The 15,962-nt window shown below is 41.5% G+C and overlaps 1 long non-coding RNA gene across 1 annotated transcript in view; it reads right to left on the bottom strand.

Annotated features, from left to right (window-relative positions):
* The window catches only part of LOC110293748 (uncharacterized), a 28,931-nt gene extending 13,500 nt beyond the window's left edge, over nt 1–15,431 (bottom strand). The window contains exons 1-2 of the long non-coding RNA XR_003836399.2: nt 15,355–15,431; nt 4,988–5,093 (exon numbers count right to left, since the gene is read on the bottom strand). This is a non-coding gene — a long non-coding RNA (uncharacterized LOC110293748). The remainder of the gene's footprint in view (nt 1–4,987; nt 5,094–15,354) is intronic.
* Between the last annotated feature and the right edge of the window lie 531 nt (nt 15,432–15,962).

Below are 15,962 nucleotides of genomic sequence, written 5' to 3'. Positions count from 1 at the left end.
GGACTTCTGCTTATGTTTAAGCCTTTGGGCTGAGTGACCTTCTAGAGAGTTAGTTTAATTATTCGCACATTTAGGTAATGTATCAAGTCACTACATGGTCATTTCTAAATTATGACACCGTTCCAAATAGTTCGGAAATGGCCCTAAACAAACATCTGCTTTAATGCAAACTCTGTATGTATGTGAAGGGGTATTTCCACTAACGATTAAAATAGAAATACAGATCAACTCCGAAAAGTACTTAGTGTGCTTCTTTTGGCAGCATTAACTATCTCGCCAAGATTTCTCTATGTAAAGGTAACTAAACATGCCCACCTCATTAGTATGAAATTTTACTGTCGATATACTAAGTGACAAAATTATTTGGTTTTAAAATAAGTTTCTCTGTAACTTATCAGCTGATACACACACACACACATATGATTTGAATACCTACTTTATATATGTGTACATTTCTTGGGTGAAAAGGATCCATGGACAGAAATAAATTAAGCCTGCGCTAGAAAATCACTTAAAGTCTTGGCATTTGTGGGAAATGATATTCAATAAACTACACCCATGACAGTTTCAATATATATGAAAGCCTACTGGCAGACAGACATTGAATTAAAAAAAAAAATCCCTAGCTTTGAAGATGTATCAAGATTGTAAGAACCAGAGGACCAGGATGCTTGTTTCTAGACAGTGTCTTTTAGACATGACAGGGATGCTACACACACATGAAATCTTGACAATCTGGCTGCCTAAATAAGACCTGCATACAAACAACACCAGCTGACGTTCCAACATGGACAGTGGAAATTTCACAGGGTTCTGCTTTCAGATGAAGAACCAGTGGTAGCAGAGAGGGAGAACAGATCTTCTCCAGGGAGGTGCTCAGAAATAGCCTTAGGTTCTCCAATCCCAAATGCTCAGCCCTAAACTCGCGTGGCATGAGCCATGGAGTACACTCAGCAGGTTGTGTATACATATGCAACAATAATAACTATAGAAGAGGCCATGCATCTGAGAAGGAATGGGAGAGAACACAGGGGGAGTTGAGTGGGGAGAGAGGGGTAGAAATGACGTCAACATAGTGCTCATGCATGGGATGATCCAAAATATTTAAAGAAAATTCTTTTTTTTTAACATATCTTAAATAATGGTCAATAGCTTTAAGACATTTCATAATTTTAATTAGATCTTTTAAAATTTTTTTGACAGTCAGGCAGTGGTGGCACATGCTTTAATCCCAGCACTTGGGAGGCAGAGGCTGAGTTCGAGGCCAGCCTGGTCTACAGAGTGAGTTCCAGAACAGCCAGGGCTATACAGAGAAACCCTGTCTCGAAAAAAAAAAATAAAAAAACAAACAAAAAAAAATGACTTTTATGTTATTTACCTACTTTCCTTGTGTTTGGTAGTATTTCCTAAAGTTACAGTAACTGTTCAGAGACCCAGTGAATTTCACAATGAATTTAACAATCTGAGAGATAAAATGTTAACAGCACAAAAGCAGCCAGAGCTGGCTGGAAGAATAAAACATCAAAGGAAAAAATTACTCCTTAAGGGCTCAGAATTGTAATATTTTGCCGATAAATATGTCAAATTTCATGTATGTACTAAATATCAGCTTCTAAAAGTCAGTAGCTCATGAACAGCAAAGTATCCATTCATTTAATCCAACTTGGAAACTAACGGATTAAAGAATTTCAATTTCTGGGAAAACATCAAAATAGCTGTTCCCATATCCCTGGGTCCCCAGCACCTTTCTTCATCCTCCACAGCACACTCCTAGAACACTGAGGGGCAATATGAGAACTGCAACACTAGGCCTTTCTTAAGTACCCTGTGTTTTAGACTCCTAAGTGACCATGCAGAAATTTATCATACAAAAAGTCTAGCGCTGCTATGAATGACTGGACATGTTAATGTCAATCTCCAAAGAGCAGAGCAAAAAAAACATACAACAAAGTCATTCGGGGACAGAGGGATGACACAAGCTTAGCTACCGAGGTAGCAGGATATATATTTGATTGGGCAAGTGTGGTCAGCTCTGGTTTGATCCTTCCCTCTAACACAAACGGATGTTTTTTGTTAAGGGACTCATTCTTTGAGGTACATACATTTCTCTGAGGTTTAATAAAGTGCATGCCAGAAAAGGTACCTTCTTGGACAAAGGTAAAGCTGTTTTGTGCTCAAATGCAAATGTGGCTTTTGCTGTGCCTCACTCGTAGATTATTTCCTGAAAATGAAGTCCTGCTTTAAGCAATGCTAGAAAACAATGAGACCTTATAGGCACTAGTGTGGGGAGATGGAGACTGAAAGCTCAGAACATCCATCCACAGTTATTTGAGCAGACTGGATAGTGGAATCCCTTTACCTAATTCAGAGAAGTAAAAGCTAGTCTCCATAAATACCCCTAATGTATGTGAAAGGCCAAATCTACACTAAGTGTACTCAGGATACACTGCTGTGGGTGGGGCTGGGGTACACACTGGAAAGAGCAGTATGCAGATGTAGAAGGATGCCCTTGATGAATCTCTTTCACTTTGTTCCCCAAACCAAGACAAAGTCAATAGCCACAAGCACACAGTCTGGAAACTAAAGGAGTACGCAACTGAGGCTAGCTTTCTAAACTTTCCTCTTGTCCATTAAGTCCCCATGGGTGTTCATACAGAAACTGTCTTGGAAAATGCAAATCTGCCTATGGTGGGTTGAATGAGCACGTCACTCCAAAGTTTACACATTTAAATACTCAGTCCCCAGTCTGTGGAACTGTTTGGAAAGGATTAGGAGGTTGGCCTTAGAGGTGTGTCATGGGGGCAGGTTTTGAGGTTTCAAAACATACAAGGACACCATTCCCAGTGTGCTCTCCGGCCCCTGATCATGGATGAAATGTGAGCTTTCAGCTGTTCTGCCACCATGTTCCTCCACCATTGTGGACTCTAACCCTCTGAAACTGTAAGCACAATTAAATAAATGCTTTCTTTTCTAAGCTGCCTTGGTCAAGGCGTTTTATCAGAGCAACAGAGAAGCAAGGCACTGGTTTGTCTCTAACAAGGTTAGAGTTCAGGGACAATTCCTTTTTGGCTATTTATGACACAATGGACACATTCCATACAAACTTGCTGCTTATCTTATCACCCTGTAAAATGTGTTGCTGGGGCCTTTCATATATAAGATAATTAAGGGTCCAAGAGTCCAGTGTTCCACCTACAGCCACAGAGCTGAGAAAAGCAGAACCAATTTCAAGCCCAGTTCTGTTTCAGGGCAGAAACAAAGGGGGGTTTTCTTATCTAGTTTCTAAGCCCCTTCATTCTTTAAGGTTTCCAGGCACTCCCCCTTCTGTGAGCACCTTTCTTTTTTTTTTTTTTTTTTTTTAAAGATTTATTTATTTATTTATTATATGTAAGTACACTGTAGCTGTCCTCAGACACTCCAGAAGAGGGCGCCAGATCTCGTTACGGATGGTTGTGAGCCACCATGTGGTTGCTGGGATTTGAACTCTGGACCTTCGGAAGAGCAGTCGGGTGCTCTTACCCACTGAGCCATCTCACCAGCCCGTGAGCACCTTTCTTATCCTCAGTGCAGGGCGTCACTCCTCTCTCAACACTTGTGGAATAAAACAGAACCAACAATGAGGTCAAAGAGTGAAATGATGTTTGCGGGTCCTAGTCCTGGACAGTGGTCTTGTTCCTAGCACATGATATGTGGCACTGCATCTGCCTTCTGTGCTTGCTTCTGACCAAGTTTCAAAACATTCTTGCTGTGTGACAAGACAGTCCTTGTGGCTGTAAATCAGAACCCACCACTCTGGTACCTAGGTGCGTAAATGCACGACTGTTTGCCTCCTCTAAGAACTTACTGAAGTACACATTCTCTACACAGAGGTGCTCATGACAGCACACTTGAAGTGCTGAAGGATGGCTGCCAAGATAAACAAGCTGCTCAGCCTTTCTATTAACAGGACTTAAACTAGTAAATGTATTTGAGGATTTAGCTAGTGGTAGAACATTTGTCTAGCAAGCACAAGGCCCTGGGTTTGGTTCTCAGCTCCAGGAAAAAAAAAAAAAAAAGACAAAAATAACAAAAACACCAAGTGGGGGGGGACCAAACAACCAAACAAAAAAACCAAGATAAGTGTGTATGCAATTCCAAAACAAACAAACAAACAAACAAACAACAAAAGGGGTTGTGGGGAGAAAGAAAGGAGTGATTATATTTTTCATGGGAATCACTGTAAGAAAGGTATTCTACATTGTGACGTGTACCAAATGTGTACAAGACTAAAATGATGTTTTGCAAAGCAAGAGGTCACTGTGAGCAACTCACTTTAACATTTTCCTACCCTCCCTTCTTTCATTTCGTAAATAACATTCAGCCTAAATCAGGCCCACAAAGCTGACTTCGTGATATCCCAGTGGGTCGGACCCCCATGCTGAAAGACTGCAGCATAGGACTATCAAATCCTGTGCTGTCACCACCTTCATCTCTTTCCCAGGGCAGACAGCATTTATGCTTCCCAATACTCTTTCAGAGTCCAGCCACACTACCATTCCCGGCAGTGCATATCACTTGGAAGGAGTCATATGAAGACATCACATGACTAACTAATTACTATGGAGTCAGGGACCAGGGATAGCATAGCTAACTTCTGTTTGCCATCTTTGTATCTCCAGGGTTTGCACAGCATCCAACACATGGCAGGCATTCAAATATTGGCTAAAAATGGAAGAACAGGGCAGGCTTTGGCTCCATAGACCCTCTGAGGCCCTTTGGCCCCTCCGTATGCCACCATGCTATCATTAAATATAAATCTTTCAATGTCCAACCATCTTGAGTACTCAAAAGTCGCCACCCTGTTCTCTAGGCAACGCCTTGCACCAGTTATCTGCACAAAGCTACTTCATAGGATATGTTTCTCTCTAGAATAACTGGTTTAGAGCTAAAGACCATGAAGATAAAGTTAACAAATAAGCTGGTTCAAGAAAGAAGATGGGAAACTTACAGGCCGGAACCTAAACTGGATACTGATGCCCAATCTCTCATTTCAACTCTTCAACAATGTGACCAATTTCACATCATTACCTCATTTTACTGGTGGGAAATCAAACCTTTAGAAAAAGAAAAAACAAAAAAACACAGGTCATGTGGTTAGCATGTTTGGCAGGGCTAGAATTTAAATCAATCAACCTCAATGCTCCCCTCCCCCCAATAGTCACCACCTGCTCTTGAAACTAAAATATAAAATTACAAAGAAACAATGACCCAAAACCTCAAACTCATTTGACTTATGTGAATTTAACAGGTTATCACACTGAATAAACAAAACCCAATACCTTAGTAATATACTTCATCATATAACTTAACTTATTCTTTACCAAACCTTTGTGAGTTATTCATTACTGGGTATGTTTTTCTTGGCAGCTGTTAGTCTTGGCTGAGACATAAATTCTTACTGTGAAGCAATTGAGATATGTTAGGTTCTCTGTTACACAGAGAAAAGTAAGGCTGTCCGTGTATGATGGGTCAAATCCAAGGGGACAATACATGAATTGGGGCAATTAAAAGAAGTTAAAAGCAGGTCATAAATTGTGGCCTTTGGCTCTCACTAGAAGCAACATGAGGAAATGCTACAAAGTAGAGCAATATGGGTCAGGTTTAACTCAGATCCACCCCCACACAAGTACATTCTGATATGTAGACACAGGGCCTGCAGTGTGTAATTTGTCCAGTTAGGACCACGAGTCACCGTAAAGCCACTAAAAAGGTCTTTTAAGAACGCACATCTCTGTTACAACTTTACAGCAGTAAATCTCAACCAGGAGCAATTCAAGGGGCGTCTGGCTATATAGCTGAGGCTATTTCTGGCTGGCACAGCTAAGAGAACAGGAATGGTGCTAAACACTGTTCAGTGAGTGGGCCCATCTCCCTCTTACAACCAATCACACAGCCAAGATGTGAGGAGTACCAAGGCAGAGAGCCCATGCTGCAGCCCTCTGTAAAACAGAGACAGTCAGAATGCCTGCCTGGATAGATGGGTTGTTGTGAGCCCTGGCCTGCTGTATGTGAAACATTTAGAACACCCTTCTTGTAAATAATGAATAGAGATGCATTCAACTGTTTGCCTGCACATCACATGAATGCCTGGTATCCACAAAGGCCAGAAGACAACATCAGATCCCCAGAGACTGGAGGTAAAGATGGTTGTAAGCACCTATGTGGGTGCTAGGAACTGACTTCAGGTCCTCTGCAAGTAGTTCTAAATGGTAAGCTTTATTTAATATGTTTAATAAAGAAAGTATACTGGCCCAGTTTTTACAAGGGATGTGACCTGTGGGTCCTATTTATAACTTTGTAGAAAATACTCCAAAAAAAAAAAAAAAAAAAAGCTACTGGGTTAGAAAGGCAAGATTGCCCATTTATAGACTCTTGGGTCTACCATTTGCCCTTCCAGGAGCCTTGGTAAATATCCTACCTTCCCTGGCCACGATTATCATTAGCCCCAAAGAGAATCTGGATCCTTCCAGATTTAAAATTTTCTCTCTCTCTGTGTGTGTGTGTGTGTAGGGGGCTTGCACATGTGTGTGCAGATGCATGTGTCCATGACCACATATGCACAGGGCAAAGAAGTATGTTGGGTTCTAATGTTATGTTTTGAGACATCACCTCCCATTAAACATGAAGCCAGCCTTTAGACTAACCTGGCTGGAGAGAATCTAACCCGGATCCTCCTCTCTGCAACACTGGAGTTACAGGTACGCATGGCCATGCCAGGCTCTTTAGGTGGATGCTGACGATTTGAACCCACGTCCTCTTGTGATATGGTGCTTACAGTTGTTCCACTTAAACCCATGCTTTCTCAATGGTAAGGCCATCATCATCAAACGAACTGAAGAACAACGCCAATTCCCAAGATGACCATTCCTCTAAATATCTGTTATTGAGGAACCTCAAATATCCAGCATTTGAGATGAGCACGATGTAGACATTAAATATTAGATTATCTGCTGTGCTTTGCAGATGAATCCCATGTCTTTAAAACATAAAGTAGAACCAGAAGACTTTCGACAGGACAGTGGCCTCAAAAGATACTGCCACACAAGCTTCTCAATTACTTCTTATAAGATGCTAAGTCAGCAGAGAGTATGGCCCAAGACCAAGACCTAAGACCTAAGACCTAAAGCAGCTGAGGACGGATACACACTGTGTTAAAGGTCCAGGCAGTGCTGTGCTTCAGGGCTGAGCAGAGGTCCCTGGGGGCAGAGCAGTCTCAGTCACCATCCCTTTTATGGGTGAAATGCACTATGGCAGGTATATGAAATTTAAAAGTAAAATGCAAACATCTGCTTTTTGTGTGTCTTTCCAGATAAGCTCTCTGATGGTCCCTGTCTGGGTGCTGTCTAGGTGCCCAGAAGGTATTTACCCAAGACTGTGTGTGTCAGTTGCCATTCACTAGGGCCATCACCCTCTGAGCTGGCTGGCACAGTTTGACCTGCACCTTAGACAGACAGAAATGGTCCTTTCCTGGACTACAGAATGAAGCACTATGCCTTAGATTACACAAGCCATTGTTTTCACTATATTACAAACATGTACTGCCATGGCAGGATTTTATTATTAAATGTGAGTTCTGGGATTTGAACTCATGTCTTCATGCTTAAAAGGCAAGCACTTTCTACCTACTTACTGAGTTATCTCAAGTCCCTCTATGTGATTCTTTATTAATAGATTGAAGACAGGTCTAATAGCAGTTCTCATGATTACCATAATGTTGAAGGTATGCAATACATAAGTCATTTCAATACGATATTAAAGTATCCAAATCCACCCCCAATAAAGTCACCACAGTTGTGGTAAATATGACAAAATTCTAAGGTTCAATCAGAGATTAGTAAAAGCCAATATAATTTTTACAGCTTTACCAACCGCACGCCACCATGAATTCTATCCAAACTCCCCCATGATCTAGACTCTAGGTAGGAAACCTGGAATTCAGAAGACTTTCTAAGGGTTTAAAAACTTTGAACAATGAAAAGAACAAAACCACAGACCTATCCTCTTGTCTAATTTCTTTCTCAGAAGTAATTCCAAAAGACTCCTCCTCTGCTACAGAACTGTGCATATACACAATTTTTGCATATACAAGCTCATTTGATATTCTCTGTGTGAAAGCCATCAGTTTAGTTTAATCTCACTTAAGAAATGAGGACGGCAGAGTAGAGTTTTAAGTTTTGTCTAAGTTTACACATACGGAAGCTAAGTGCTGAGCTGGGACTAGAACCCCTGGGCTTGGCATCTGATGTCTGTGCACGGTCCCTAGCCTCTGATTGGAAGCTATGAGGGACAGTGTGGAGCGCTATTATACATGGTGAGGCCGTTCCGGCCACAGCACCCTTTAAGTGGCCTGCTGCTCAGACTGAGCAGTCAGTCCTGGTAGCTAGTGGGCAGTCTGTGCTGCTTTCTCTGTGCATTCCCATAGATGACCATGCATAATCTAGTGTTATTTTCTAGAATGCTAGGCGCTCACATTCTGGGAATTCCATTTCTGATAATGATACTGTTTGTTCCGGTGTTTAATTTCAGTGCTACAAGTTTCTGTGCACCCCCTAATTTCCACAGGCAAAGACAATGTCTTCCCATTTGCAAATCACTTTATATTCTATTGTGTAGGGTTTGGTTGTCCTTGGGATTTTTTTCCCTACAGCCAAGCTCTCAAGCTCTCAGAGATTTTGCTTTCCTGGAATATATTCACTATGACCCAATGAATACCAGGAGGTACTCAGTGAAAAACCCTAAAGCTCTAATATTTTTGCTGTCTAAATGTCATTTGTCCACTATGAAATTTATATTCTACATTTATATTTTTAATTTAAAATCTCTAATTTTTTTCACTTTTTTGTTTTGACCTTTGAACTTAATTTGCTCTCTCTCTACAAATGAATATTTTTAATATTCATCCATATTAAAGCTCTCCTCCATAATGTGATTATTGCTTTATTTAACCTTCAAATTCTGTCCACTCTTTGGTCAGATGTTCCTGCTATTTTACCACATCTCCCACACACTGGTTTTCAGACAACAACATGTTAGCTTTGAAGGGGTCTTTATGTTTGTACAAGACCTTTACCTACCATAAAATACAAACTAGCTTGCCAAGAAGACACAGATGAGAAACTTAAATTCAAGTCGTGCTGAGCCTGGAAATTCAGGGTATGTGTTTGTATGTTAACACACATACGCCATGACACACATGTGACAAAGGACAGCTTGCAGGAGTCAGTTGGCTCTTTCCACCGTATGAGTTCAGACCTGAGAACATCAGCAGTGACAGGCACCTATATACACTGAGCCAGCCTGCTACTGTACTATTACCCACACAGACATTAGAACTTTCAAAGTACCAAAAAATAAAAATAAAAATAAAAAGTTATCCTTTTATTCAAGGTTCAGGAGAAAATTGTTCTGTGTGTTTTTCATGGAATGACCACCAGAGACAATTTAGAATCCATCTAAACTTGGTTCCCTAACGTGTTGAGTCCTAAGCTATTACTTTACTTACAGTAATAGTCTGTCTATCTCCTATACCTTTATGGATGTGGACTTGAGGCTTGAACCAATTCTAAAATTTAAGAAAGAACACACACACACTTACAATATAATGACTCTCAAACCAACTTAAAAAAATAACAAATAATCTGCTTAAATATCATGATATACAGCAAATTAAAAGCAGAGATGAGATAGGAAACACACAGACTGCACCATTTAGGAGATTTCTGAAATCTTTAATCTTTCCAGGCCTGTATTCCAGTCTGTAAAATAAAAACGATCACGGCAGCTAAATCACGAGAACTGTGGAGAAGGTCTCCCATAGGACACACAAAGCATGGGGCACAGAAAACGATCAGAAGATGAAGATAACTCTACAGTCAGTGCTGCTCTGGCAACCAAGACAGGTGAGACACATATTTTATTTGATTTTGACAAAAAGCTTTGGGTGATATTGATTCTCTGGCCCAAGAAGGCAGTTCTATATCCGTGTTAATGAGATGGGTTCTGAACTACAAGTGAATAACAATGACAAGCTGTTTTTACATTTTAATATGACCAGCACACATTATTTTTAGCTTCACTAATTAGTGCTAAAGCCTGTCAATCCGCCAGTTATTTCTAAATACACAGTTTTCTTACCGCGTCTAATTTAGTAAATTTCGGGGGGAAAAAAAAGGAGCCTACGAACACTTGTAATTGGTAAAATGAATTCTTCAAAACAAAGACAGGCTTTAAATGAATTTGTTCCTTAACTGAGACTTACTTTTCCATTTTTATTTATTGTTTTGATCAATTGTTAAGTGAAACAAAATTCTGGACATCAGCTTCGAAAAATTATCAAATGCATTTAACAATAAAGGAAAGTAGAGCTTTCAAATTCATCCTCTTTGTCATTACTTCAAATACATGGGCATTTCACCAGAACTTGAAAACCCCCAAACAGGAAAAATCATATTAAAGATTTAGTGCTTTAAAAATTAATCCGACTGGTCTTTACTTTACATTTTCCTCATTTTATTTTCAATTATTTCTTTTTCATCAAAATAGTCTCAGCGACTGGTGGTTGAAAGTGATAAATCACAAAAAGCAAGCATCTCTGAGCTAATTTGACTTAATATTTAATAAGATCAAGAGGACTTAAGTGAAATTTCCTTTTATATAAAACTAAAAATTTGTCTCCAGGAGTTAAAGTTTTATAAAACTGTGACTGCTTAATTACTAAGAGCAAACAGAAGCTAGTCATCACACATCAATCTAGGTATTTCTACTTATCTGTTACTTTGAAATAAAATCCAAACCTTTTCTTTGCTTGCACATAAAACCTCATCTTAATCCTATCTCTAAAGACAAAAGTAACAGCAACCCCCGAGGGCTTTAGTCTGCCACTGGAGATGATTGGGTACGGAGAGGTGTTTCAGAGTCACTGAAGTCACGATGAAATCTGACTTCACTTTAAAAAAAAAATTATTTTTTAAGTTTAATTAGATTCCACACTCTCTTCATTTAAGAGAGAGAGAGAGAGAGAGAGAGAGAGAGAGAGAGAGAGAGAGAGAGAGAGAGAGAGAAGTCAGTTAGTTTTGAGTTATGGCACAGAACAGGACAGGACAGGACTCACCAGGCAATAGAATGACCGGCAGAAACATGAAAGTTCTGGTCTAAAGCTACTCCTCATTTAAAAGGCTCCACTCCCCTGTAGAGCCGAAGGACTCAGACTTCCATCTGTCCAGACACTCACATTTTTAATCTGGTTTTGCTTTATTTCCGTGATGGGGATTGAACCCAGGGCTTTGTAGGTACAGAGCAAAGTCACTGTTGTTATTTAAGACTCACAAAAGAATTTGATCACTGGAGTTGCGATGATCACTAAACAGCCAGGCTTAAGTCAGGAAACAGTTAACAATCTCCACAGGTGACTCAATAGCGACTCTGTGAAAAGGACTATATCTATAGCACACTATAATTTAGCAATCTCAGACTGTGTTAGGTAGTAGCTCTCATGAGTTGGATTTTAGACTATCAGTCCCTTGCCTGTATTAAAACCCTAGATTCTAAACAATTTTCAACATAGACGGATAGAAATACTGGTCTCCACTAGACATTGCATGCTATACTTAAACCAGAGAGAGAGAAAAAAATCACTCAGCCCACAAGTTGTGGAGCACGACTTTCAGGGCTGAATTCTCTTAAGTTATGCAACATACATTCAGCTTATTAACATGGTCAAAGTCTACCTGAAACTGTCAGAGATAACTGAAGGAAGGTTTCAACTGTCAGGTTAGACTGGCTTTTAGACACAGTAGGTTTCTCCCACCACCACCATCCTGGTTCAAGATCAGAATTACTTCCAAAGGGCATCAACTTAAAACACAATGAAGACAATCCATCAAAGAATAACCTCAGCAGAAAACTTAAACCAATAGCTAAAATTTACATCTTCCAAATTATATAAGCATAAGTAAATCTCTCTCTCTCTCTCTCTCTCTCTCTCTCTCTCACACACACACACACACACACACACACACACACACGAACAACTACAATGCAAACTGTAAACAACTCAAAATAAGTGAAAAGCCTAAATATATTCTGAGCCACAGACTCCTACCCACTACCCACCCTAGAGGACTTATAATTAAATCATACTATGTCTTGATTTCGTCCCAATTACTTTGAAAGCAGCTTCAATAAGGCTACAGCCTATACACAAATGGCACTAATTTCCCCATCTGGGTATAAGTCTTTTAACTCCAGTTGTTATGCCCCTGGCAAGGAAGTAAAGCTGAGTTAGACCACGGGCTGGGTCTGCTGTGGAGCACAAGCTTCCGCTTTGCAAATGGCAGAGCTGACTCTTGTCTGTCCTGTCTTCTCTCAGGCTCAGTAAAGGGGCATGGGGTTAAGACTCTCAGACTTCTTGTGGATCTGTGTCACGAAGACTCAGGCTTATAGAGTAGAAAGAGGATCAACACGCATTGCTTGTTTTCTGAACGCTCCCCGCCCCCCCCCCCCAGCTTCCCCCACCTCAAGTTTTTTGCATCAGAATGATGTGTCAGAGGCATCACAAAGCAAGAAATGGAAGTGGACCAAAGAAGATCATACTATGAGCATTGGCAGTCATGTACATTGTATTTTCCCTGCTAAAAGTGTAGTTTTAAATTACTAGAACAATTACTGTTTTGCTCAAAAGATTGGTGCTATTTGGGATATTAAAATAATGGTGTCTCAAAAGAGTATTTCTCTGAAAATAGAAATCACCTAGCGAATTCTCTGTAATCCGAAAGTTGGCTTCAAGTGCTCAATAGCTAGGATCGGCTAGAAAATACAAAACAGAACAGACTTGATAAAGCCAGAATCAGGGTTTCAAGGTATTGGAAGCGGACTTTCCCCGCTCTGCTCTCATGCATGCAATAACTGTATATTGCTTAAAATGTTGATTACAGGAAAAGTAGAAGATCCTAGAGGATCTACAAGAGAATCTTGACCCTACACTCTACCTTTTAACCTCCTTACTCCTGAAGTCAACACAGATTCTCCCACACCCATGTGCAATGTAAAGCTTCCCCCATCATCTCCAACCTCCTCCCAAGGTTTTTTTTTTTTTTTTTTTTTTTTAAGCCTGGAGTGAAAGACAACCCGAGACTCTGCAAATGAAGCAAGCATATTAGGGTACTTACACGTACAGATTAAATAACTGATTTACTTTCTATACAACTTACTGTCATTGTTTAAAAGCCCCCAGTGAAAATGTAGCTCAAAATTCAAAGATCAAATTTCACCATTTCTTTTACTTAAGCTGCATCTATTCTAGATTCAACAAAAGTTTTTTTTTCCCCCTACATTGCAGAACTATGTAATAACAAAATTTATCACTCATTAAAACTGTTGAGACATTTGGGGGTTACTTTTTAAGCAACCAGTTATTAAATATATCAAGAAGATGTTTTAAAGCATTATTACTAGCCCTTTCTTGTTTATGATTAGAGAATTATCTATCCTAAAATGCCTTCAAATTCCATATTGTCTTTTAATACTATATTTTATCCCTTAAATGTTAGTAATTAGAGGTTACATTTTCGCCTTTTTACGTTTAAACTTAAGAGCCCCCCCCCCAATGTTCGAATGATAAAAATACTTAAGACACAAGTAATGCAATTGTGGCAATTATGAAGAATTTAATGATATCTAATCTCAAGGCGTCAATATTCCCAGCAAAACACATTCAACAAAAACCTATCACTGAAAAAAATTATTGTTAAAACAAATCAATTAATGTTCTATAATTACCCTAAATAGTTAACAACGGTATTTAATATAGCTTCAGTTCTGGGGCAAATCAAGAAAACTGATTTCAAAATGAGGGGAAAATGATACACAAAGTTTTCTTGTTCTCCATTTTTTTCCACTTCCATTTTTATAAAGATATTCAAATAGTAGATGTCTCATAGCTTTCGTCCTATAATAACCTATTTAAAACAAGCCGAGTCCACACTGTCCGTCAAGGATTTAGTCACTACTATGTACTCGTCAGAATTTATAAAACTTCAAGAGCCTTCTAGGCTCTTCTAGCTTTCAGGCTTCTTGCTCTCTCTCACATCAACCATGAAAGCAACACCTACGTATAAAATAAAGACCTAATATGATGTAAAAGAAACTTTTCCAGAAGCCCCACCCCACCTCAAAAAAAAAAAGTCTATTAAACACGAATCAAAAATGCCTATTTGGGGACCCAACCTAGTTTTCAAGAGGCCCTGTACAAGTTACAAAGGAGAAAGAAAGCTAACTATACTACTTCCTTGGTGGGGGACAACCGCACAATATTATTTTAAGCCTTTTTTTGATGATAAAAAATCAAGATAAAATACCTAAGGAACTGCCTCTGGAGATACTGAAAAAAATAACCAGAATGACAGTGGGAAACAACTTAAAAAGTTAGCTCCCCTCCAACCAAACACGAGAAACTCAATAAACCTAAAGTCGACCGTCACTTTTAAATCACTTAAAACAAAAAAATCAAGTCAACCAAAACTTCCTCCAAACAAATTATAAAACCGAGCGTTGTAGAAACTTCCGCTCACCAAGCATTTTAATCCACAGGTAATAAACTCCCGCAAAATAAATAAATAAATAATAAATAAATAAATAAATAAATGAAAAATTCCTGCCTACTTCCCCCTCTAATTCCACTTCAAAGGTGCCAGGATTTCAATGAGGAAGCTGAAAGACCCGATTCGGGTTCCAGAAACAGTCCCCTGGCAGGAGGGCCACAGCTCCAACCCTTGGTGCAGGTTGTGAGCCCTCTTGCCTGTCCCTGTCGCTTAGCTCTTTAGGAGGCCACCTGAGCTTGTTTCGCTGCCCCCGACACGGCCACTGCCTGGCTGAGGAAACCCTGCAGCAGCCGAGGAGCCGGGCCTTCCAAAGGAGGGTCACGGAGAGAAGGGGCAGGAGCTGACGAACATCCTTCATCCTCTTTTTCCACCGTACGAGTACGAACTGAAAACAAGCGAATCCTCGGCTGTGGGGTTCTCACCGCACGCCTCGTTTCTGTGCACTCCACCGGAGGGGCCCCCGGGAAGTTTCCAAAGCACCAGGAGTTTGAAATGGTGCGTGGGCAACGCGGGGACTCCCCAGCGGAGAGCGCTCCAGCACGCACGCCGCGCTCTGCTTCCCTGCGCGCTCGAGGATCGCGCGCGGCCCGAGCGTGTGGCCGAGCGCGGGTGACTGTGCGAGACCGCGCCTCCGCTCCCCACGCGCGCCGCCGAGCCTCCTCGTCCCTCGGCTCCCACCAACCCCAGGGTGGCTCGCCGCGCGCCCGGGCCGGCTTACCTGCGGCCTCCACGCACCCCGCGCGCGCCTCTGCGTCCCGCGTTGTGCGCAGGTCTAAGGCGCCGCGGGCTGTGCCACCTCCGCGCGCCCACACCTGCCGCGCGGCCCGACGCCCCGCCCCGGCCCCGCCCCGAGGGGACCGGCCGCGCCTCCGCCCGGCCAGCACCGGCTGCAGCCGGCGCAGCTCCAGAGCGCCGCGGCTCGGCAAGGTTCGCGACAGTCACCGCCGGGGCGGCAGCCACCGCGTGGCAACCTGCGCGAGCCCCGGCATTCCTGACCAGCAGGCCGGCGGCGATGCTGGCAGGGGTCTTCAGAAACCCTGGCGACTGGTGCAGCCCAGAGGTCCAATGGCGTTCAAGCCGGAGGGGAGCTCTCCCATCCCTGGTATCCCAGGTCTTGGCTGCCTTGAGGCCTTCCTGGACGGTTTTTTAACGTACCCACCTGCTCCGGATCTTGCTCTTGAGCAGCCTGAGCGTTCTGAATCTCTCCACTGGCGTTGCCTTTGTATGAATGCTCCCGTGCACTGCCCTGTCTCCAAGCACGTCATTTTTATTGTCCGATGAGATTCATGTTCAATACTAGAGTGTACAAGCAGAGACATGCGCTTT

This window comes from Mus caroli, unplaced genomic scaffold, assembly GCF_978045245.1.
Source record: "Mus caroli unplaced genomic scaffold, Mus_caroli_1 scaffold_6, whole genome shotgun sequence".
Classification (NCBI taxonomy): domain Eukaryota; kingdom Metazoa; phylum Chordata; class Mammalia; order Rodentia; family Muridae; genus Mus; species Mus caroli.
This window is presented reverse-complemented; position numbering and strand designations above follow the sequence as displayed.